The following is a 23,331-nucleotide window of genomic DNA, read 5'->3' on the forward strand; positions in this document are numbered from 1 at the left end:
ATGTGACACCTGAAGACATTTAAATCATGAAACCTGTCCCTGACTCTCCAAACTCTGGCAGGATCGGCAGCGGAGTTCTGGAGTAGGCGCATCTTGGTGCTTGTGTTGAGATGTACCATACTGTGAAATTCTGCGGGTTCATATGTTCTGTGGGAGTGAAATCGTAAATGGAGAGGAAAGGATTTTAACATGGCATTTTCACCTTATCCATAGATGAAGAAGATGAAGATAGAGTACAACCCTTACGCCAAAGGTGCTCTACCACATAGTAGAAGACACAAGAGCACGCCACAAAGGTTGGTGTTTATAAATTACTCAGATTCTCAGGCAGATAGCAAATGTTACATTCAGCAAGGTTTTGCTGTACTGATAAGTGAAATCTGTTGTAATTATTTCAAGGAGTGAAAGGAGTAACCGTGATAATGATATTGAAAAGTGGGGATGATGGGTACAACAGTGTGGTGAAACACTGGGAAATTGTTAGAAAATACAAAGTTTAGTTTTTTAAAAATTATTACTTTTCACTCAGCAAAAAGGGTTATTTGTACTTATGGAAGAAATCATTCCTAGAGGAGGAAAATGCTTCTTTTAAATGGATCTTTCTTTTGGGCCTCCTTATCTCGAGAGACAATGGATAGGCGCCTGGAGGTGGTCAGTGGTTTGTGAAGCAGTGCCTGGAGTGGCTATAAAGGCCAATTCTGGAGTGACAGGCTCTTCCACAGGTGCTGCAGAGAAATTTGTTTGTTGGGGCTGTTGCACAGTTGGCTCTCCCCTTGCGCCTCTGTCTTTTTTCCTGCCAACTACTAAGTCTCTTCGACTCGCCACAATTTAGCCCTGTCTTTATGGCTGCCCGCCAGCTCTGGCGAATGCTGGCAACTGACTCCCACGACTTGTGATCAATGTCACACGATTTCATGTCACGTTTGCAGACGTCTTTATAACGGAGACATGGACGGCCGGTGGGTCTGATACCAGTGGCGAGCTCGCTGTACAATGTGTCTTTGGGGATCCTGCCATCTTCCATGCGGCTCACATGGCCAAGCCATCTCAAGCGCCGCTGACTCAGTAGTGTGTATAAGCTGGGGGTGTTGGCCGCTTCAAGGACTTCTGTGTTGGAGATATAGTCCTGCCACCTGATGCCAAGTATTCTCCGAAGGCAGCGAAGATGGAATGAATTGAGACGTCGCTCTTGGCTGGCATACGTTGTCCAGGCCTCGCTGCCGTAGAGCAAGGTACTGAGGACACAGGCCTGATACACTCGGACTTTTGTGTTCCGTGTCAGTGCGCCATTTTCCCATAAGGCACGAGGAAGTGCTCCAACAGATGTGTCAGGTGCAGGCACAAAATAGAAATGAAACAGACCTGCAAGTCTTGATCTACAGTGACACTCATTTTGATGTATATCACACTCAAAAGGAACCAGATCTCTGTGTTTAAAACCTTTCTCACATGTTTACAATCTTTATCACATGTTTTGATCACAACTCCCACTTCTAACATTTCCTTCATGTTGAAACTCTGGAGTGTGAGAGAGGTAATTTGGTGTTACTTGCAATTAGAATGTTTCTATGTTTTGCAGCTCAATTAAAGTTCATTGGAGCTTGGCAAATGGAATTTTCCACCCCTTGTTAAAACACTGTCCAATTACCTCTAGGATCTGGGTTTGAATCCAGTCCAGACTGATGGGAAATATCTTTGCTCCCTTGTGATAGGCTAAGGGCCCTGAGTGAAATTAGTCTGAAAAGTTTCAAGCCAGTTTCTGAGTATGGAGATAACCAGTGCACAAACATATCCACAGTCTGCCACTAATTGGGCCAACTAATGTGGGAAATAGGAGTGAAACCTGGTCACAAACGACTGAATTGTAAATATTCCTAGTTTCTTTAGTCAAGTCATGGAGTGGGACTTGAACCCACAATTTTCTGACTCCAATGCAAAATTGTTAGACCAAGACATTTTATTTTAAAGACCACCATATAATTTAGTACCTCATGATACTTATGAATTTATTAGATTTATGGAAGTAGTTCATCACAACCCTTTCCCTTCTAATTCCTCAGACTGTGTGGGTCATCCAGACCCTTGGCCCTTTCAAGTTAATTTCTGCTGTCCAGTCTCTGATGATATAGCAGGTTTATGAAAGGTTGATGGAGCGATCCAAAATATTGATGACAGACAGATCAATATTATTCTTTTCTCTGAGCCTATGCTGCTATTGATTTTTTTGTGTTCTCTGCTTATGTTGTGCCAGCACTTTGCACAATTGGTGCATTTAACGTGCTGAAAAAAGGCAGGTTGCCCTGGAAAACAACAGTGAAAGCTGCAATATCCTTTTTTATTGACTTGTATAGACTATACCTGTAATCTCATTAAGCAAGTGATTTTTCCCCTTTGGCTCTGTTAAAGGTTATTTTTTATACTCTGAATTTGTATTAATGACCATAAAATGACAACACATAACCCAGTGGACATCACATTTAGGCACCACTTGAGGGTCAGCATTTTCTGCACTCACTTAAATCTGTTCAAATCAAACAAGATAGGCCAAAAAAGCAAACTAATCAAAATGGAACAAAGATACAGAAGGCTTCTTAACAAAAGTTTGATCCCTAAGCCCAGCAGATAAAAGCACTGCCTGGTGTACAACAAAGCCACATGCAGGAGATCCAGTTGAAGGTCTGTGCTCAGTTAGCTGATCTTTGTTGAGTGACAAGGATGCTACAATAGACCTTGAAAGTCTGGGCTAAGGAAAACAAAAATTCAGCTCCTGATCATTATCTAGAAGCAGCTTCTAGAAAGTATGCATGTGTAGCTGTTGGATGGGAATGAAATTGAGCTTGTGTTTGGTGCTCACCACTGTTGAATATCCTGTCTGGTCTCACATGTGGGAGAGGAACAAGGGATGTCTAGCTTCTTTGCAACCATATCCAGTAAGAGCCAGTACCTTCAGGGAATAGGGAAGAAAATAGAATAGTGGAAACAAAAAGTCCTTGCATAACATTCTTGCACTGGAGTCAGAAAATTGTGGGTTCAAGTCCTACTCCACAACTTGACCGAAGAAACTAGACCCACACTTCAGTGTAGAACTAAAGGATGGCTTCGGAGAAGACATTAAATTGAGACCTCATCTACCTGTAGTTCAGATCGGCATTAAAGAACTCTAGACCAGATGCAGCTTGTGACATCTTTTGATCCAGCCAGTTCCTGGCGTCTTTGCATTTATCTGTAGACCCATTTTCAGTTCTTTAAAGTTCCTGCATCTGGATGACTGTAAAAGGCACCAATCAGGGAGCAGCCTTTTTCAATTCTCCAGACCTGGGAACTTTAAAAGAGAGAATGTGGAAATCTTGCTTTGTGTGCATGGGGGGCACACTTTTGGTGGTCCCTCTTTTTGCGTGGAAGGCCTCACATTATTGCGAAATCATATGCAACCCACTTAATGGTTGTGCTCTGTGTATCTGGCACCCAACTTCAAAATGTTGGACATCTCTATACGACTGGAGGCAGAACAGGAGTTCTCCTGGTGTCTTGGCCAACATTCCTTCCTCAACCAGCATGACAAATGCTGATTGCTATGTGCAAATTGACAATTATGTTTGTTTATGAAACAATAGTCATTCTACTTCAAAATAATTCTTAGTATTTGAAGTACTTAGGGTGTTTCTGTGATGTCTGATTGGGTGCATGTCTTTCAGGCAAGATAGAACTAAGCCAGCTCTATACATTTTCCAATGAAACCAGAAGCTATTTACAGAGGTAGGGAGAAACTTTACACACTGCTTTGCTCTACTAGCAAGTCATCCTTATTCAAATTCAGAAGTGCAGTCTACAGTATCCCTTCAATGTTGTCTTGACTTCATATCACAATGAACCATGAATACTAAACTTTGTGGTTTTGAAGTGCAGGCAGGGGTTACAGTTTCACAGGCGGATCTGGAGGCTCGGCTACCTATGTTACATTAACCTCATTATCAGCACTCACAGCTAGATAATTTTGATCCTGGTTTTGTAAGAGGGCCCTGCTAAGTCAATACTGTATTTCAGCAGGTTCTGATCTGAATCTGTTACATCACTGCTGCTACCTGACTATCCTTCTCATAGATTGGACAGACTTTACAGCTATCTCACATTAGCTCAGTTACTGCAACTGAAAGAAATTAAACCAGAAATTTAAATTGCCTGAAGTCTTTGGAAAGCGGTTACAGAATTTCATATGAATGTGCAGAAAATATCTCATTTCCACTCTTGATTTATACAAAGAGCTGACTAGCTAGGTCATTGGGAAGTGAAACTTCTCTCTGCTTCAAAAGGTGTCAGTCAAAATTCTGCCTCAAAATGCTTCAAGACTACATTCCACCTATGCACATTGTTTACTATTCCTGTGCAGCAGGCACTTTCAGTTTTGGCAATTATAATGAGTGCTTTGAAACAAATTTTCAAATCCTCTCTGGCCACAGCAGAGATGCCAGAGGACTGGAGGACAGCAAATGTGGTACCACTATTCAAGGAGGGTAGTAGGGATAAACCAGGTAATTACAGGCCAGTGAGTCTAACATCAGTGGTTGGGAAAATATTGGAAAAAAGTCTGAGGGACAGGATTAATCACCACTTGGTGAGGCAGGGATTAATCAAGGATTGATGTAGTCTACATGGACTTCAGTAAGGTTTTTGATAAGGTCCCACGTGGGAGATTGGTCAAGAGGGTAAGAGCCCATGTGATCCAGGGCAATTTGGCAATTTGGATCCAAAATTGGCTTAGTGGCAGGAAGCAGAGGATGATGGTCAAGTGTTGTTTTTGCGATTGGAAGCCTGTGACCAGTGGTGTACCGCAGGGATCGGTGCTGGGACCCTTGCTGTTTATAGTGTAGATTAATGATTTTGACGAGAATATAGGAGGTATCATCAGTTAGGTGGCAGATGACACGAAAATTGGTGGTGTCGTAAATAGTGAGGAGGAAAGCCTTTGATTACAGGATGATAGAGATGGGCTGGCAAGATGGGCAGAGCAGTGGCAAATGGAATTTAATCCTGAAAAGTGTGAGGTGATGCATTTTGGGAGGACTGACAAGTCAAGGGAATATACAATGGATGGTAGGACCCTAGGAAGTACAGAGGGTCAGAGGGACCTTGGTGTACTTGTCCATAGATCATTGAAGGCAGCAGCACAGGTAGATAAGGTGATTAGGAAGGTATATGGGATACTTGCCTTTATTAGCCAAGGCATAGAACATAAGAGCAGGGAGGTTATGATGGAGCTGTATAAAACACTAGTTAGGCCACAGCTGGAGTACTGTACCACCTTAGCGGAGGTGTCAGTAACCAGGGGGCATAGATTTAAGGTAAGGGGCAGGAGGTTTAGAGGGGATTTTAGGAAAAACGTTTTCACCCAGAGGGTGGTTGGAATCTGGAACACACTGCCTGAAGAGGTGGTAGAGGCAGGAACCCTCACAACATTTAAGAAGTATTTAGATGAGCACTTGAAATGCCATAGCATACAAGGCTACGGGCCAAGTGCTGGAAAATGGGATTAGAATGGATAGGCTTGATGGCCGGCACGGACACGGTGAGCCAAAGGGCCTGTTTCTGTGCTGCATAACTCTATGACTTTGTTGCTGCAAAAATAAAAGCAGGAGATTTGCATTAGGTGCTCATGAGAGAAAAAAGAAAGACTTGCATTTATATAACACCTTTCATGACCACTAGACATCTCAAGTGTTTTACAGCCAATGAAGTACTTTTGAAGTGTAATCACCATTCTATTTCAATGTAGGAAACATCAATATACAAATACCATATCCAAACATTCTTTCCTTTCTTCTTTCTTTGGCCTCCTTATCTCGAGAGACAATGGGTAAGCGCCTGGAGGTGGTCAGTGGTTTGTGGAGCAGCGCCTGGAGTGGCTATAAAGGCCAATTCTAGAGTGACAGGCTCTTCCACAGGTGCTGCAGAAAAATTTGTTTGTCGGGGCTGTTACACAGTTGGCTCTCCCCTTGCGCTTCTGTCTTTTTTCCTGCCAACTGCTAAGTCTCTTCGACTCGCAACACTTTAGCCCCGCCTTTATGGCTGCCCGCCAGCTCTGGCGAACGCTGGCAACTGACTCCCACGACTTGTGATCAATGTCACAGGACTTCATGTCGCGTTTGCAGACGTCTTTAAAGCGGAAACATGGACGGCCGGTGGGTCTGATACCAGTGGCGAGCTCGCTGTACAATGTGTCTTTGGGGATCCTGCCATCTTTCATGCGGCTCACATGGCCAAGCCATCTCAAGCGCCGCTGACTCAGTAGTGTGTATAAGCTGAAGATGTTGGCTGTCTCGAGGACTTCTGTGTTGGAGATATGGTCCTGCCACCTGATGCCAAGTATTCTCCGGAGGCAGCGAAAATGGAATGAATTGAGACGTCGCTCTTGGCTGACATACGTTGTCCAGGCCTCGCTGCCATAGAGCAAGGTACTGAGGACACAGGCTTGATACACTCGGACTTTTGTGTTCTGTGTCAATGCGCTATTTTCCCACACTCTCTTGGCCAGTCTGGACATAGCAGTGGAAGCCTTTCCCATGCGCTTGTTGATTTATGCATCAAGAGACAGGTTACTGGTGATAGTTGAGCCTAGGTAGGTGAACTCTTGAACCACTTCCAGAGCGTGGTCGCCAATATTGATGGATGGAGCATTTCTGACGTCCTGTCCCATGATGTTCATTTTCTTGAGGCTGATGGTTAGGCCAAATTCATTGCAGGCAGCCGCAAACCTGTCGATGAGACTCTGCAGGCATTCTTCAGTGTGAGATGTTAAAGCAGCATCGTCAGCAAAGAGGAGTTCCCTGATGAGGACTTTCCGTACTTTGGACTTCGCTCTTAGACGGGCAAGGTTGAACAACCTGCCCCCTGATCTTGTGTGGAGGAAAATTCCTTCTTCAGAGGACTTGAATGCACGTGAGAGCAGTAGGGAGAAAGAAATCGCAAAAAGTGTGGGTGCGAGAATGCAGCCCTGTTTCACGCCACTCAGGATAGGAAAGGGGTCTGATGAGGTGCCGCTATGCTGAATTGTGCCTTTCATATTGTCATGGAATGAGGTGATGATACTTAGTAGCTTTGGTGGGCATCCAATCTTTTCTAGTAGTCTGAAGAGACCACATCTGCTGACGAGGTCAAAGGCTTTGATGAGATCAATGAAAGCAGTGTAGAGGGGCATCTGTTGTTCGCGGCATTTCTCCTGTATCTGACGAAGGGAGAACAGCATGTCAATGGTCGATCTCTCTGCTCGAAAGCCACACTGTGCCTCAGGGTAGACGCGCTCGGCGAACTTCTGGAGCCTGTTTAAAGCGACTCGAGCAAAGACTTTCCCCACTATGCTGAGTAGGGAGATTCCACGGGAGTTGTTGCAGTCACCGCGGTCACCTTTGTTTTTATAGAGGGTGATGATATTGGCATCGTGCATGTCCTGAGGTACTGCTCCCTCGTCCCAGCACAGGCAAAGCAGGTCATGTAGTGCTGACAGTATAGCAGGCTTGGCACTCTTGATTATTTCAGGGGTAATGCTGTCCTTCCCAGGAGCTTTTCCGCTGGCTAGAGAATCAATGGCATCACTGAGTTCCGATTTTGTTGGCTGTACGTCCAGCTCATCCATGACTGGTAGAGGCTGGGCTGCATTGAGGGCAGTCTCAGTGACAACATTCTCCCTGGAGTACAGTTCTAGGTAGTGCTCAACCCAGTGGTCCATTTGCTTGCATTGGTCAGTGATTATGTCCCCTGATTTAGACTTGAGGGGGGCGATCTTCTTGATGGTTGGCCCAAAAGCTCTTTTAAAGCCATCATACATTCCTCTGATGTTTCCGGTGTCTGAGGCCAGCTGAATATGACTGCATAGGTGTTGCCAGTAGTCATTTGCGCAGCGCCTGGCTGTTCTTTGTGCAGTGCTTCTGGCTGCTTTAAGTGCTACGGATGTTAAACATTCTAGCCTAGCAAATAATCGGTACTGTTCCATTGGTTTAAGTGCATAAGTTCCTCGCAATTTTTGGAGGTAAGAGTAGAGAGAGCAGGGGAGAAGCATTTAAGGAGATGGTGGTAACGAAGAAGCCAAGGGTTATCTTTACACTCTGGAATTATCTTGGAATACTGGTGGTTTTAGCAGGTGTGAAACCATATTGCACTTTATGTGATCCAGCCAGATCTGGAGATGAATAACTAAACCGAAAGCAAAATAAGTAGTAAACCACCCCAAGGCTCTTCACAGGAGTGTAATCAGTCAACTTGACTTGGAACTATATCCCTGTTCCTTCACTGTTGCTGGGTCAAAATCATAGAACTCCCTTCCTAACAGCACTGTGGGTGTACCTACCCCATATGGACTGCAGCAGTTCAACAAGGTGGCTCACCACCACCTTCTCAAGGGCAAGTAGGGATGGGCAATAAATACTGTCCTAGTCAGCACCGCCCACCTCCCATGAATGAATTCTTAAAAACTGACACCAAGCCAAAGAAGGAAACATTAGGATTGGTACCCAAAAGCTTGGTCAGAGGCAAGTTTAACGGAGTGTCTTATGAGAGAGAAGTGGAGCAAGTTTTAAGGAGTGTCTTAAGAGAGAGAAGTGGAGAGGTTTAGTGAGGAAATTCCAGTTCTTAGGGACTAGACTACTGAAGGCATAGCTGCCATTGCTGGGCGAAGACATTTGGAGGTCCACAAGAGGCCAGAATTTGAGGAATGTAGAATTTTTGGAGGTCACAGAGATAGGTTGGAGTGAGGCCATGGAAGGGTTTGAACACAAGGATGAGAAATTTAAAGTCAAGGTCTTGGTGGACTGGAAGGCAATGACAGCAAGCATAGGGATGAACAGGATGTTGAAAGTTAGGATACGGGCAGCAGAGTTTTGGATGGGCTCAAGTTTCTGGAGGGTGAAAGATGGGAGGTCATATAATAATACACCAGCTACATGTGAAGAAGTGACGTGTAAGACATCTCAGGGGCAATGGCCAGGATGGGAGAGTGAAGGGCCAAAGACCAGGCAGATAGGAAATTGAAAGTGCAGTTGTAAGTGACCAGGGGCAAGAGGATTTTTTTCCCAGACAAATACACAGAAGGAAGTGCAGTTGGATGGGGTTAGGGGTATTGATGGCGAGAGATGCAAAGAAATGACTGTTATTGACGGAGAGTGTGGGATTAGCTATGCCACTGGAAATGGCAAGGTTCAGGGGGTGGCTGTGAACATAAGCAGGTGAGGTTGAAATCACAAAGATGAGGAATCACTCTGTGCAGAGGCTGAGGGAGGATGTCTCGGTAAGAAACTTGGAGTGGCACTTGGGTATGGTGGCAAACAACAAGGATTTTAGCGGGGTGAGAAGAGTGGAATATGGTGGGATGCTCGAAGGAGCTAGAGGAATAAGGGGAAAACCAACGCACGACTTGGTGATAAGGGCCACAACACCACTGCGGCAGTTTGGGCAGGGCAGGTGGAAAATATAGCTAGGCAGGGAGGCTTTGGTAAGGAGCAAGGTATTTTTATATTAGTGCAAAAGGTACTAAGAGTGGCACTGAAGCAGACATCTGTTACATCCAAGCACTACTCCGATTTTGTCAGCATGTTGTTAGTCATCATCAGGCCAATAAGAAGGAGATAGTTTTTTTCTGTAGCATTAATGACTGATCTTAGATCTCAGGAAAAGTTTGGTCCTGAATGCCATTGGAGGCTTGACATTTGTCTGCTTTAATAAAAAGATGAAATGCTGGAAATACTCAGCAGGTCTGGCAGTATCTGTGGAGAGAGAAGCAGAGTTAACGTTTCAGGTCTGTGACCTTTCATCAGACCTCATTTCATCAGAATTTGTCTTCTTTACATTGTTAGTGTGCTGATGGAGGTGGAAGTAGCACACATCTTCGGCTGATAGCACACTCAATATACAAATATCTCATCACTGAAACCGCATTCTAAAAGAGATTTCAAACATTTATAGCTTAGGAATTACTGTTACAATATCAATGGGCACATTTAATGCCCTCATATTATATTCCTCTGGTTAATATCTGCTAGAATAGCAGACAAACATGTTAATTAGTGCATTTAAAATAGCAGATAAAAGAATATTCTGCAAATGTATAAAGAATTAATCTGCTAATACTGCCAAGTGTAATATCTAGCTTCATATCAACATTCCTGTGTTTCTTTATTTATTGATTTAAAGAAAATCATTTAAACCATGATGAAACTATCAGGGAAACTGGTTTGTTGGAGCCACTGCTGAGTGCAACAGTGCAGGGTGCTGAAATAACATCAGTACTCATTAATCCAGGCTGCTTCAATTTCAACCACAAATGTTAATCCAGCTCCCTTCGCAGTGCCAGGTTCAATTACTGTTCCAAGCCAGATTCCCCTGAGGTCATCAGCAATCACTATGATTCTATCAATTTCTATGATTCTATCACTGTATAAACAGTTGCAAGGAGGGAGTACTCTGGCCTACCTGTTGCTTAGCACCTTGGAGGGGTTGTCAGTCTTCTAGCAGGCACATTTCTTATGCTAAATACCCTTAATTTAAGGACCTGTATAAAGCAAATGAATGATCAGTAAACCTGGTTTTCAGCTTAGATCTTGGGTAACTAGAACATCAAGGTCACTGGTGTATCATTACATACTATCCCAGATAAGTCCTTTCATCACGCTGAAGACAATTGTCTGTCAAATAGCCAACTAGGAAATTTGAAGTTTGCACTAACAGCTGCTGGAAGATACTACTACCTGGTATGGGAACACATATTCATATCTGTGAATATTTTGTGACTCAAAGACAAATCAGTTGCTACTCAAGCTCTGAACCTCCAATGATGGAACCAACTTTTGATGAGGTATATCCACATTCTGATCAGGAGGATAATGGCAAACCCTCAGACACTTTATCTTGAGTTGTGCTATCACCATGCCATTGTAATTGTGTTCCTGGTCCCTGCTCTCTGCTTACTGAGGGATCAAATTTGCAACTGTTAGTAATTTAATCACCAACTAATGACTATCCTTGTGTATGGCCCAGGGTTGGTTAAGCAGGATCATTGTAGTAAAGTAAGTTTCAAGATGGCATGCCTTGCAATGGAAGGAACTAAGTCTGTCCTCCTTGTCGGATTTGGGTAATACGATATCTGAATCAGATAGGCCTACAGTACACCAGGACATAATTGATCATTCACTAGCCTTGTTTGACTCATTAACGAGACATGAAGGGGTAGAACCATCATTGAAAGCTCAGATTCTTTCCAGTCAGCTCCAGTTAACCCTTAAAACCGTATCTAATGGGCAGAGATGTCCTAATTGGACAGGCAGTGGAGAGGAGTACTTTTTGCTGATTAGCTACCTGGTTTTGGCTAGTCAAGCTCAAGTCCATTTGAGGGATCCCAGGTACAACTGCTGCCAACAATTCAATAGATTATTATATAGATTATAAGTGGTATACACCTGTATAGGGGGTAGGGAATGTGAACTCCATGGACAATTGGAAACTTTCTACTTGTGTAGCTTTCTCACTGATTTGGTTTGGAAACTCAAACATAGTGATAGATTTCCATGCATGTTACATACCTGGTTGGCTCAAACGAATCGCTGTTTAGACAAAAATATTTTAAAGTATTTAAAATATATTTTAATATAATTTAAATATGTAAAAATATGATTGCTAACTTCAGGACAGGAGGCTGGGAATTGGAGAAAATTAAAAAATATATTTCAAAGATATGATAATGAAAGACCAGATTTATATGACTTTGTATTTTATGTTTCAAACATTTCACAACGTTTCATGTACAATTAATTACTTTGAAGTCATTCAGTTGCCTATGGTTATGCAGGTAAATGTGACAGCTATTTTGTGCACAGTAAGGTTCCACAAAAAGCAATTAGACAAATATCTAGTTAATTTACTTTGATGCTAATGGCTGAGGGAGGAAGGAATGTTGGTCAAGAGGAGAGAATAGTGCAATGGGTTCTTTAACATTCACCTGAAACAGACAGCCGAGTCCCAGTTTAACATCTCATGATCTCTCTGGAGTGTCAGCCTAGATTATGTTTTCTAATCCTGAAGTGAATCTTGAATCCACAGCTTTTACTGTACAGGTGAAAGTTATCCGAATGTAAGCCAATTTGACATTAACATGATAAATATTGGGCCTGCATTTGGTGGAACAGGGTTAGACTTTTTCTTGCACTCAAATTTTTTTTGCCCTGTAAATTGCTGGAAGCGCAAGCTGACAACTGCTCGGCAAGGGCAACAGGGCATCTGGGACCTTGGTGAATGTTGGGACAACAGTGTATCTCCTTAACCAATGAGATTTAATTGAGAAATTAACAGAGGAAGAACTGAAGGGGAGGGTGAATTCAATGTCAAATCACATAAAGAAAAAGGATGATTGGATTAAGAGAGAAAGAAAATGAAACAAAATTCACCACCCGAAGAACTGAGACTCCACACTTTTAACTATTCACTTTCTGGGCTAGAGAGGTTGATTGGCAGTCATCGACAATTATGTAATTAAAAGATTACACATTATTAATTGCTGGACTTAGCTTTCTGTGGTCAGTTCAATGGGCAATTAATGTGTGAATGCAATTTAATGAAACTCACGTGGAGGTTAAGGGGGAGACTTCCCAAAGCTAACAGTAGAGGGTGTTTGTTCCTCCCAAAAAGTTGCTGGAACAGTTTTGCATTAATAACAGCATGCATTGTTCACATGCTTTTTTTTTCATCCAATTCTAGCCCAATACATTGTTAGGCTGATAACACAAAACAGGTACGACTGATCTTTTTCACTTTACAAAAGTTACAAAAAAGGTAGCATTTATGATGTTTGCCAGCCAGGCTTGCCAGTGCTCAGATTCAGTGAATTTGTCAGGCTTACTCTGGCTGAACTCTGGCGAGGCCAGGACGTCCAAGAACGACGTCTCAACTCATTCCATCTTCGCTGCCTCCGGAGAATCCTTGGCATCAGGTGGCAGGACCGTATCTCCAACGCAGAAGTCCTCGAGGCGGCCAACATCCCCAGCATATACACCCTACTGAGCCAGCGGCGCTTGAGATGACTTGGCCATGTGAGCTGTATAGAAGATGGCAGGATCCGCAAGGACGCATTGTACAGTTAGCTCGACACTGGTATCAGACCCACCGGCCGTCCATGTCACCGCTTTAAAGACGGCTGCAAACGTGACATGAAGTCCTGTGACATTGACCACAAGTCGTGGGAGTCAGTTGCCAGTGATCGCCAGAGCTGGCAGACAGCCATAAAGGCGGAGCTAATGAGTGGCAAGTCGAAGAGACTTAGCAGTTGGCAGGAAAAAAGACAGAAGTGCAAGGAGAGAGCCAACTGTGTAACAGCCCTGCCAACCAATTTTATCTGCAGTGCCTGTGGAAGAGTCTGTCACTCTAGAACTGGCCTTTACAGCCACTCCAGGCGCTGCTCCACAAACCACTGACCACCTCCATGCGCTTACCCATTGTCTCTCGAGACAAGGAGGCTAAAGAAGCCTCTGGCTGAACCAGCTGTGTGAGATCCATCCTTCAAAACTGGTGACACTATCATTCTACTGACACCTGTAGAAAAGCAGGTACTGATTTTGAGATGTAGGAGTTCCATGCTTATGGTTAACTTAATTTGCATGCGCGAATCAGATCTAATTAGGTTTGTTCATTAATAGATTATCCATGAAAGGATAAAGTTGATATGCATGGCAGCATTATAGTTTTAGAGTCACTGAAAAAAGTCCATTTATTTTCTAATTGACCCATGTGAATTGGGTTATATTAGCATATTTAATTATGTGACTCCCTAATTGGATAGCGATTATATCCTCAACATTTTTCAGCCAGTAATGAGACTGTGAAGAAAGCTGAAGCTGTAAACCTCAATGCCAGTTTTTTGTCCTGTTCTATAGCCAACATTTATTGACCAAGAGCAACTTTGCCAAGGGATCAGAACCATGTCCTTTATAGGGTCATGCAGAAATCCAACCTGCGACAACATGTTTGAAATTAACTGTGGCACTACCAGAATGACTGCTTTTACCTGCAGTACTCTCTGTATAGGATACAGTCTCTGAAGTTAGTGTTGAATACCTTTCCATTTTTGCTCTCATGAGTTTTTTTTCTACTTTCTTGAAGGTACTTTTACTGAAGCTAATGACACATAGAATTTGTCCCTTCATCTCTGTGCTTGCTGTCTGCAACAGCAATTTAGCTAGTCCCACTCCCCCACCCTTTCCCCATTGTCCTGCAAATATTTTCTCCAGATAATTATCCAATTCCCTTTTGAAAGCCATGATGGAATCTGCCTTCACCACACTCTGAGGCAGTTCCTTCCAGATCCTAACCACTCACTGCGTAAAGAAGTTTTCATGTCACCGTTGCTTGTTTTGCCAATTGCCTGAAATTGGTGACCTCTGGTTCTTGACCCTTCTGCCAATGGAAACAGTTTCTCCCTATCTACTCTGTTCAGATCCCTCATGATTTTGCACACCTCTATCAAATCTTCTCTCAACCTTCTATTCTCTAAGGAGAACAATCAGAGCTTTGCCAGTCTATCCACATAACTGAAGTCACTCAGCCCTGGAACCATTCTTGTAAATCTTTTCTGCACCCTCTCTAATGCCTTCACATCCTTCCTGAAGTGTGGTGTCCAGATTAGACACAATACTCCAGGTGAAGCCGAAACAGTGTTTATGAAGGTTCACCATAACTTCCTTGCTTTTGTACTCCAAGCATCTATTTATAAAGCCCAGGATCCCATATACCTTATTAACCACTTTCTCAACCAACCCTATCACCTTCAATGATTTGTGTACATAAACCCCCAGGTCCCTCTATTCCTGCATCCCTTTTAGAGTTGTATCCTTTATTTGATATCGCCTCTCCTCGTTCTTCCTACCAAAATGTATCACTTCATACTTCTCTGCATTAACTTTCATCTGCCAGGTATCTGCCCATTCCACCTGTCTGTCTATGTCCTCTCGAAGTCTATCACTATCCTCCTCACGGTTCACTATACTTCCAAGTTTTGTGTCATCCTCAAATTATGAAATTGTGCCCTGCACTCCCAAGTCTAGGTCATTAATGTAGATCAAGAAAAGCACTGGTCCTAGTACCCCATTGTATACTTGCTGCCAGTATGATAAACAGCCGTTCACCACTACTCTCCGTTGCCTGTCACTCAGTCAACTTTGTATCCATGCTGCCACTGTCCATTTTATTCCATGGTCTTCAACTGTGCTGACAAGCCTGTTATGCGGCACTTTGTCAAACACCTTTTGGAAGTCTATATACACTACATCAACCTCATTACTCTCATCAACCTTCTCTGTTACTCATCAAAAACTCAATCAAGTTAGCTAAATATGATTTTCCTTTAACAAATCTGTGCTGGCTTTGCTTAATTAATCCACATTTGTCCAAGTGACTGTTAATTTTGTCCCAATTTTATCGCTTTCTAAAAGCTTTGCTATCATCTATGTTAAACTGACTGGCCTGTAGTTGCTGGGCTTACCCTTGGACCCCTTTTTGATCAAGGGTGTCAATTTACAATTTTCCAGTCCTCTGGCACCACTCCTGTATTTAATGAGGATTGGAAGATTATTGCCAGTGCTTCAACAATTTCCACCCTTAATTCCCTCAGTAGACTCGGATGCATCTCATCCTAACCTGGTGACTGATCAACTTTTAAGTATTTTCTAAAACCCACTCTATCAAATTTTAGCCCCATTCAGTGTCTCAACTCCCTTCTCTTTCACTATGACTTTGGCAGCATCTTCTTCCTCGGTAAAGATAGATGTAAAGTTCTCATTTAGTACCTCAGCCATGCCCTCTGCCTGTATGCGTAAATCCCATTTTTGGTCCCAAATCAGTCCCACTCCTCCATTTTCATGATAGCTGCCAGCTCACTAATATTCCTTTGATATCTCATTACCATGGTCAATCTTTGTGTCAGCAGATTTTTTGACCATGGAGAGGGTCACACTTAGTATCCACACATACACTTTCGAGCATGGCTCATGAAACAGCAAACTAGAACAGGACAATAAAAGCAAAATACTTCAGATACGGGAAATCTGAAACAAAACAAAAAGTGCTGGAAATACTCAGCAGGTCTGGCAGCATCTGTGGAGAGAGAAGCAAAGTTAATGTTTCAGGTCTGTGACCTTTCATCAGAACTGGCAAAGGTTAAAAAAGAATTCGATTTTAAGCAAGTGAAGGGGAGGGGAGTGGGGGAAGAGAACAAAGGGGAAGGTGCTTGATAGGGCAGAGGGGGATTAAATAACAAAGCTGTCCTGGGACAAAACAAAGCATGTGTTAATGCTTGTGGTGAAAGACAAAGCATTAGTCCAGAGAGAGTGTTAATAGTGGAATAATGAGTAGCTCTGACTACATGAAAAGCAGGCACATGGTTAAAAAATAAATTTTTTTAAAAAGGCCAGTCATGCTCTGAAGTTATTGAACTCAATGTTCTGTCTGCAAGTCTGTAGAGTGCCTAATCGAAAGATCAGGTACTGCTCCTCGAGCTTGCGTTGATGTTCACTGGAACACTGGAGGAGGCCAAAGACAGAAACATTGGCATGACAGCAGGGGGAGGTGGGGGGGGGGGGAGTGTTGAAATGGCAAGCAACTGGAAGCTGGGGGTTATGCTTTTGGACTGAGTGGAGGTGTTCAGCAAAGCAGTCACCCAATCTGCATTTGGTCTCCCCAATGTACAGGAGACCGCATTGTGAGCAGTGAATACAGTATACTAAATTGAAAGAAGTACAAGTAAATTGCTGCCTCATCTGAAAGGAGCATTTGCAGCCTTGGATAGTGAGGAGAGAGGAGGTAAAAGTGCAGGTATTACAACCACTCCTGAGATTGCATGGGAAAGGGATGAGGTGTCGGGGGTAATGGAGGAGTGGACCGGAGTGTCGTGGAGGGAACGATCCCTTCGGAATGCTGACAGGGGAGGGGAGGGGAAGATGGGTTTGGTGGTAGTATCATGCTGGAGGTGGTGGAGGATGATCCTCCGGATGTGGAGGCTGGTGGGGTGGAAAGTGAGGACAAGGGGAACCCTGTCACAGTTCTGGGAGGGAGGGGCAGGCATGAGGGCAGAAGCGCAGGAAATGGGCTGGACAAGGTTGAAGGCCCTGTCAACCACATTAGGGGGGAATTCTCGGTTGAGGAAAAAGGCAGACATATCAGAGGCGCTGTTGTGGAAGGTTGTATCATCAGAGCAGATGCGTCGGAGACAGAGATACTGGGAGAATGTAATGGAGTCCTTACAAGAGGCAGGGTGCGAAGAAGTGTAGTCGAGGTAGCTGTGGGAGTTGGTGGGCTTATAATGAATATTAGTGGACAGCCTATCCCCAGAGATGGAGACAGAGAAGTTGAGGAAGGGAAGGGAAGTGTCAGAGATAGACTATGTAAAGGTGAGAGAAGGGTGGAAATTGGAGGAAAAGTTGATAAAGTTTTCCAGTTCGGGGCGGGAGCAGGAAACGGCTCTGCTACTGTCATCAATGTACCAGAAAAAGGTAAAAAGAGGGGACTGAGTAGGACTGGAACAAGGAATGTTCGACATATCCAGTACAAGTTTCCAGTATTTCTTTACTAGTCAAAACCAGGAACTACTCATTGACCCTGCCTTCCTTCCAAAAGCATCCATGAAGTTCAGCTATCTCCAGGTGTTTCAATGTTCACTGAAACCCTTTTCAGTTTTTAAAAATATAGAATCTCAAGTTTTAATACAAAAATTGGAAATTCTCGTAACAAGTAAAAAGCTTTTAATCGCTCAATAAGTAACTACACCACCAAGGACAGTGCTGAATCATTTAGATCAGGAAGGTTCCATATCCAATCCACGGTCTGTGTTAAGTGAGCAGAAGTTCTTGTGCTTGGAGGTTCTTAAGGTGATATTGGTTCTGCCAGAAATACTGCCATAGTCAAGTGTCCCAAACACATGAAAAAATTAGCCATTTGGGCAAAGTATCAAAGAACAAATGAGGTATTTGGATCCACAGCCCAATATAAGTCAGTACTTTGAGTATCAATTTTGGGAAATAATATGCATTCCACTTACGGCATCTAGGTCAGCATTTAGCATTCCTAAATTAGATAGGTTAGATATTGGTGATTCACTCCAACAATGCACCCTAATCCCAGACTCTCAATTTCAGCAGTTTGACATTTCCACTTTCTACACCAGATATCCTAATCATTTCTGACATGACACTGTTTATTTAGTTAAAATTTGAGCCAAATTATGGGGAAATTTTCACTTTGAACTCTCAGCTAACGGAAACTAGGCTGAAATTGACCAAAATGTATTTTAAATCAGTGCTCTTGCAGCAGGTGAAAGGACTGTCCATCAGACTTGATTGAAACCCGAGTGCTATAGGTGAAAGGACAACATAGATTTAGTTTAGATATTATGTATAATATCAAATCTTCAGCATATTTATCAATGATGTACTGTGATTAAACAGAATTTCATTAGTACCCACTTACAAATAAATAATTGTAAGTGAAGTGGTACCCAAGTCCGCTGCATAACTGACAGGGTTGATATTTTTTTCCGTCCAAAATTGAACAGGGAATATGATCAGGGAATGTAGTTCGAGTCATTTTACACCCAAAATGAGAGCTGAATAACATATTTACCACCAACAGCCAGCAAAGTACAGAAGGTTTTTTGTATATAAAAGAAAGTTAAGTATTATCTATGAAGACTGAAGGCAAACAAAAATTAATGTGACTTTATGAATGTGTTATTGTATAGATTTATGAGAATTTTTGAGGAGATAATTGCATTACTGTATGAATAAAAAGCATAGGCATTTTATATCTCAATCAAGAAAGCATCTAATCAAGTCTTTTTAAAAAGCCATAGCTCACAAAAGACTAAAGAATGAAGCTACAAGTTGAATGGGAAATTGGTTTCATAATAGAAAATGAGGGTGGTTATAAATGGAATTTATTCAGGCCAGGAAGCAATGATTGGCCAATTCTCACAGGGATCATTCCTAGGTCTCCCGCTATTTATTATATTTAATAATGACCTTAGAGAGGGGCTGTAGGCAAAATGTCTATGTTTGCTGAGAATGCAAAATTAAATCTGAAGTTAAGATGTGAAGCAGAGCTGGATGTCACTCACATGAATATTTAAAGACTATATGCCCAGGTAGATACATAAAATACCTTTCAGTATTGGTAAATATATGCATATAGGTGTTACAAATAGTAATTATGATTACATAGGAAATCTTCCATTCCAGAGAAAGCAAAGGACGGATTTGGGTGCAATAGCTGATCCATTCTCAATAACATCTCCATAATGTAAGGTTGTGATGAAAAGGACAAAGCGAATGTTAAAAGTTATAGGCAGGTACAAATAGTATGAACAGTAGTGCAAGTAATACTAGTGCTCAATAATACATGAGTGAGACCCATTACAGGTTCCTTCAAAAGACAGAGGGATGTTGGAAAGGTTAGGAAGAATTTAGGATAGATGATGATCTAGGAACCTAGTTTATTCTCATTTTAAAAAGAGAATTTCAGAGAGTGGTGGGCATAATCAAGACTATAGTAGTTTCATTGATGCTGCTGCCCTGGACTCAATTTATTCTCCACTGTCAGCACGCTGTGGCTATAGTATGCATGATCAACAAAACACACTGTAGTAAATCGACAAAATTGCATCTCCCTCCCCTGCAATATCTACTATTAAGAAGGACAAGAACAGCATTACCATGGGAACACTATAACCTCCAAGTTCTCCTTCAAGTCATATACCATCCTGACTTGGACATAAATTACTGTTCCTTCATCACAGCTAGATCATAAACCTGGAACTCTCTACCTAACATAATTGTAGGAGTACTATCACCACAAGGACTGTAGCTGTTCAAGGAGAAAGTCCACCATCACCTCTTCAGGTAACTAGGAGTGGGCAATAAATGTGACTTGCCAATGCCACTCATAGCCTGAGAACAAAAAAAATTGATGTGAAATAAAGGCAAAATACTGCGGTTGCTGGAAATATTCAGCAGTTCTGGTAGCATCTGTGGAGAGAGAAACAGAGTTAACGTTTCATACAATTGAAGACACTCCAAGTTAAAGGTATATTGAAGGTTCAGCTGGCTTAGCCAGTGAATAACTAAGTAATCTAGGCCAGGAAAACCCAGGTTGGATCCCAGGTCTCTACTGAGTTCACTGATCTCAGCAAAATGGCAATTTGCTTCAGGGACTAGAAGAGTGGCCATGGTTCCTACTCCCTGCTGGAGATGTTGATTCTGGGAAACTAGAGGATTGAGCTCAGCTGTGATACCCCAAGGCTCAGGCATGAACAATGACAACGTACAGCAGTACAACAATACCATATCAGCAGGACGCCAATGCTTTCAGAAAAGTGTGAGAAATATTGACAAAGCAAAGCTTTTTGAAATAAAAATCCCCCATTTCCTTTGCCCCACCATTGGTAGCTATGCCTTCAGAGTCTAGATCTAAGCTCTGTAATTGTCTCACTTAACCTGTCCAATGCTCTCCTTTTTGACCCTCCTTAAAACTTATCGCTTTGACCAAGCTTAGTCACTGCTTGTCGTAGGAACATAGGTCCATCTAGTTTGCCTTTTACCATCTGGTAATTGCAGGATATGATAATATAGTTGTTAACTAATCAATGCATACAGTTTCTATTAATTAGTCTCCTATAGACCCAGACATGAGATGAGCAGTGGAAAGATTTAGGAATCATAGGCCCACTGAATGTGTGATTCATGAAAAGCTGTAACCAGAGGTGCCAGTTTCTCACACGTTTTAAGATGATACTGTTTGTATGATCCCAGAAACAAAGCTTACAGCCTCTGAGCTCCAGGTCCTTTCCAAGTACCATGAGTTGTCAGTTCTACCCAGTGAGTTTTTTTTTATTCGTTCATGGGAATGTGGGCGTCGCTGGCTAGGCCAACATATTGCTCATCCCTAATTGCCCTTGAGAAGGTGATGGTGAGCAGCCTTCTTGAACCGCTGCAGTCCTTGGGGTGTAGATGCACCAACAATTCGGCAGCGAATACCAGGATTTTGACCTAGCGATAGTGAAGGAACAGCAATATAGTTCCAAGACAGAATGGTGTGTGGCTTGGAGGGGAACTTGCAGGTGGTGGTGTTCCCATGCATCTGCTGCCCTTGTCCTTCTAGGTGGTCGAGGTCGCGTGTTTGGAAGGTACTGTGAAAGGAGTCTTGGTAAATTGCTGCAGTGCATCTTGCATATGGTACACACTGCTACCACTGTGTGTTGGTGGTGGAGGGAGTGAATGTTGAAGGTGGTGGATGGGGTACCAATCAAGTGGGCTGCTTTCTCCTGGATGGTGTCAAGCTTCTTGAGTGTCATTGGAGCTGCACCCATTCAGGCAAGTGGAGAGTATTCCATCATACTCCTGATTTGTGCCTTGTAGATGGTGGAAAGGCTTTGGGGAGACAGGAGGTGAGTTACTCACCACAGAATTCCCAGCCTGCGACCTGCTGTTGTAGCCACAGCATTTATGTGGCTGGTCCAGATTAGTTTCTGGTTAATGGTGACCCCCAGGATGTTAATAGTTGGGGATTCAGCAATGGTAATGCCATTGAACATCAAGGGGAGATAGTTAGATTCTCTCTTGTTGGAGATGGTCATTTCCTGGCACATGTGGCACGAATATTACTTGCCACCTATCAGCCAAGCCTGGATATTGTCCAAGTCTTGCTGCATAAGGACATGGGCTGCTTCAGTATCTGAGGAATTGCAAATGGTACTGAACATTATGCAGTCATCAGCGAACATCCCCACTTCTGACCTTATGATGGAGGGGAGGTCATTGATGAAGCAGCTGAAGATGGTTGGGCCAAAGACACTACCCTGAGGAACTCCTGCAGTGATGTCCTGAGACTGAGATGACTGACCTCCAACAACCACAACTATCTTCCTTTGTGCTAGGTATGACTCCAACCAACTGAGAGTTTTCCCCCAATTCCCATTGACTCAAGTTTTGCTGGGGCTCCTTGATGCCATACTCAGTCAAATGCTGCCTTGATGTCAAGAGCAGTAACTTTCACCTCACCTCTGGAGTTCAGCTCTTTTGTCCATGTTTGGACCAAGACTGGAATGGGGTCAGGAGCTGAGTGGCCCTGGCGGAACCCAAACTGAGTGTCAGTGAGCAGGTTGTTGCTGAGCACGTGCCACTTGATAGTACTGTTTACAATCCATCACTTTGCTGATGATTGGGAGTGGACTGATAGGGCAGTAATTGGCTGGGTTGATTTGTCCTGCTTTTTGTGCACATTTTCCACATTGCCAAGTAGGCGCCAGTGTTGTAGCTTACTGGAACAGTTTGGCTAGGGGCGTGGCTAGTTCTGGAGCACAAATCGACAGTACTATTGCTGGAATGTTGTCAGGGCCCACAGTCTTTGCAGTATCCAGTGCCTTCAGCCATTTGTTGATATCATGTGGAGTGAATCGGATTGGCTGAAGACAGGCATCTGTGATGCTGGGGACCGCAGGAGGCAGTTTAGATGGATCATCCACTCGGCACTCCTGGCTGAAAATGGATGCAAATGCTTCAGCTTTGTCTTTTGCACTGATGTATTGGGTTCCATCATCATTGAGGATGGGGATATTTGTGGAGCCTCCTCCTCCTCCTGTCAGTTGTTTATTTGTCCACCACCATTCACGACTGGATGTGGCAGGACTGCAAAGTTTAGATCTGATCTGTTGGTTGTGGGATTGCTTATCCAGTCTATTACATGCTGATTCCACTGTTTGGCATGCAAGTAGTCCTGTGTTGTTGCTTCACCAGGCTGACACCTCATTTTTAGGTATGCCTGGTGCTGCTCCTGGCATGCCCTCCTGCACTCTTCATTGAATCAGGGCTGGTCCGTGTGCTTGATGGTAGAGTGGGGGATATGCCAGGCCATGAGGTTACAGATTGTGGTTGACTACAATTCTGCTGTTGCTGATGGCCACAGCGTCTCATAGATGCCTAATTTTGAGTTGTTAAATCTGTTCAAAATCTATCCCATTTAGCACAGTGATAGTGCCACACAACATGCTGGTGAGTACCCTCAGTGTGAAGACAGGACTTCGTCTCTAGAAGAACTGTGCGGTGGTTACTCCTACCAATACTGTCATGGACAGATGCATCTGCGACAGGTAGATTTGTGAGGACAGGGTCAGGTATGCTTTTCCCTCTTGTTGGTTCCCTCACCATCTGCCGCAGACCCAGTCTAGCAGCTATGTCCTTCAGGGCTCGTCCAGCTCAGTCAGTAGTAGTGCTGAGCCACTCTTGGTGGGCATTGAAGTTCTCCGCCCAGAGTACATTTTGT

General features: G+C 43.3%; 1 protein-coding gene across 1 annotated transcript in view; it reads left to right on the forward strand.

Moving 5' to 3' along the window:
* Positions 1–223: 223 nt before the first annotated feature.
* The window catches only part of fam222aa (family with sequence similarity 222 member Aa), a 354,535-nt gene continuing 331,427 nt past the window's right edge, over positions 224–23,331 (forward strand). Inside the window, exon 1 of the mRNA XM_068054765.1 lies at positions 224–296. The gene's annotated coding sequence lies outside the window, so the exon portion shown is untranslated. The remainder of the gene's footprint in view (positions 297–23,331) is intronic.

Source organism: Heterodontus francisci, chromosome 23 (assembly GCF_036365525.1).
Source record: "Heterodontus francisci isolate sHetFra1 chromosome 23, sHetFra1.hap1, whole genome shotgun sequence".
In the NCBI taxonomy this organism is placed as follows: Eukaryota; Metazoa; Chordata; class Chondrichthyes; order Heterodontiformes; family Heterodontidae; genus Heterodontus; species Heterodontus francisci.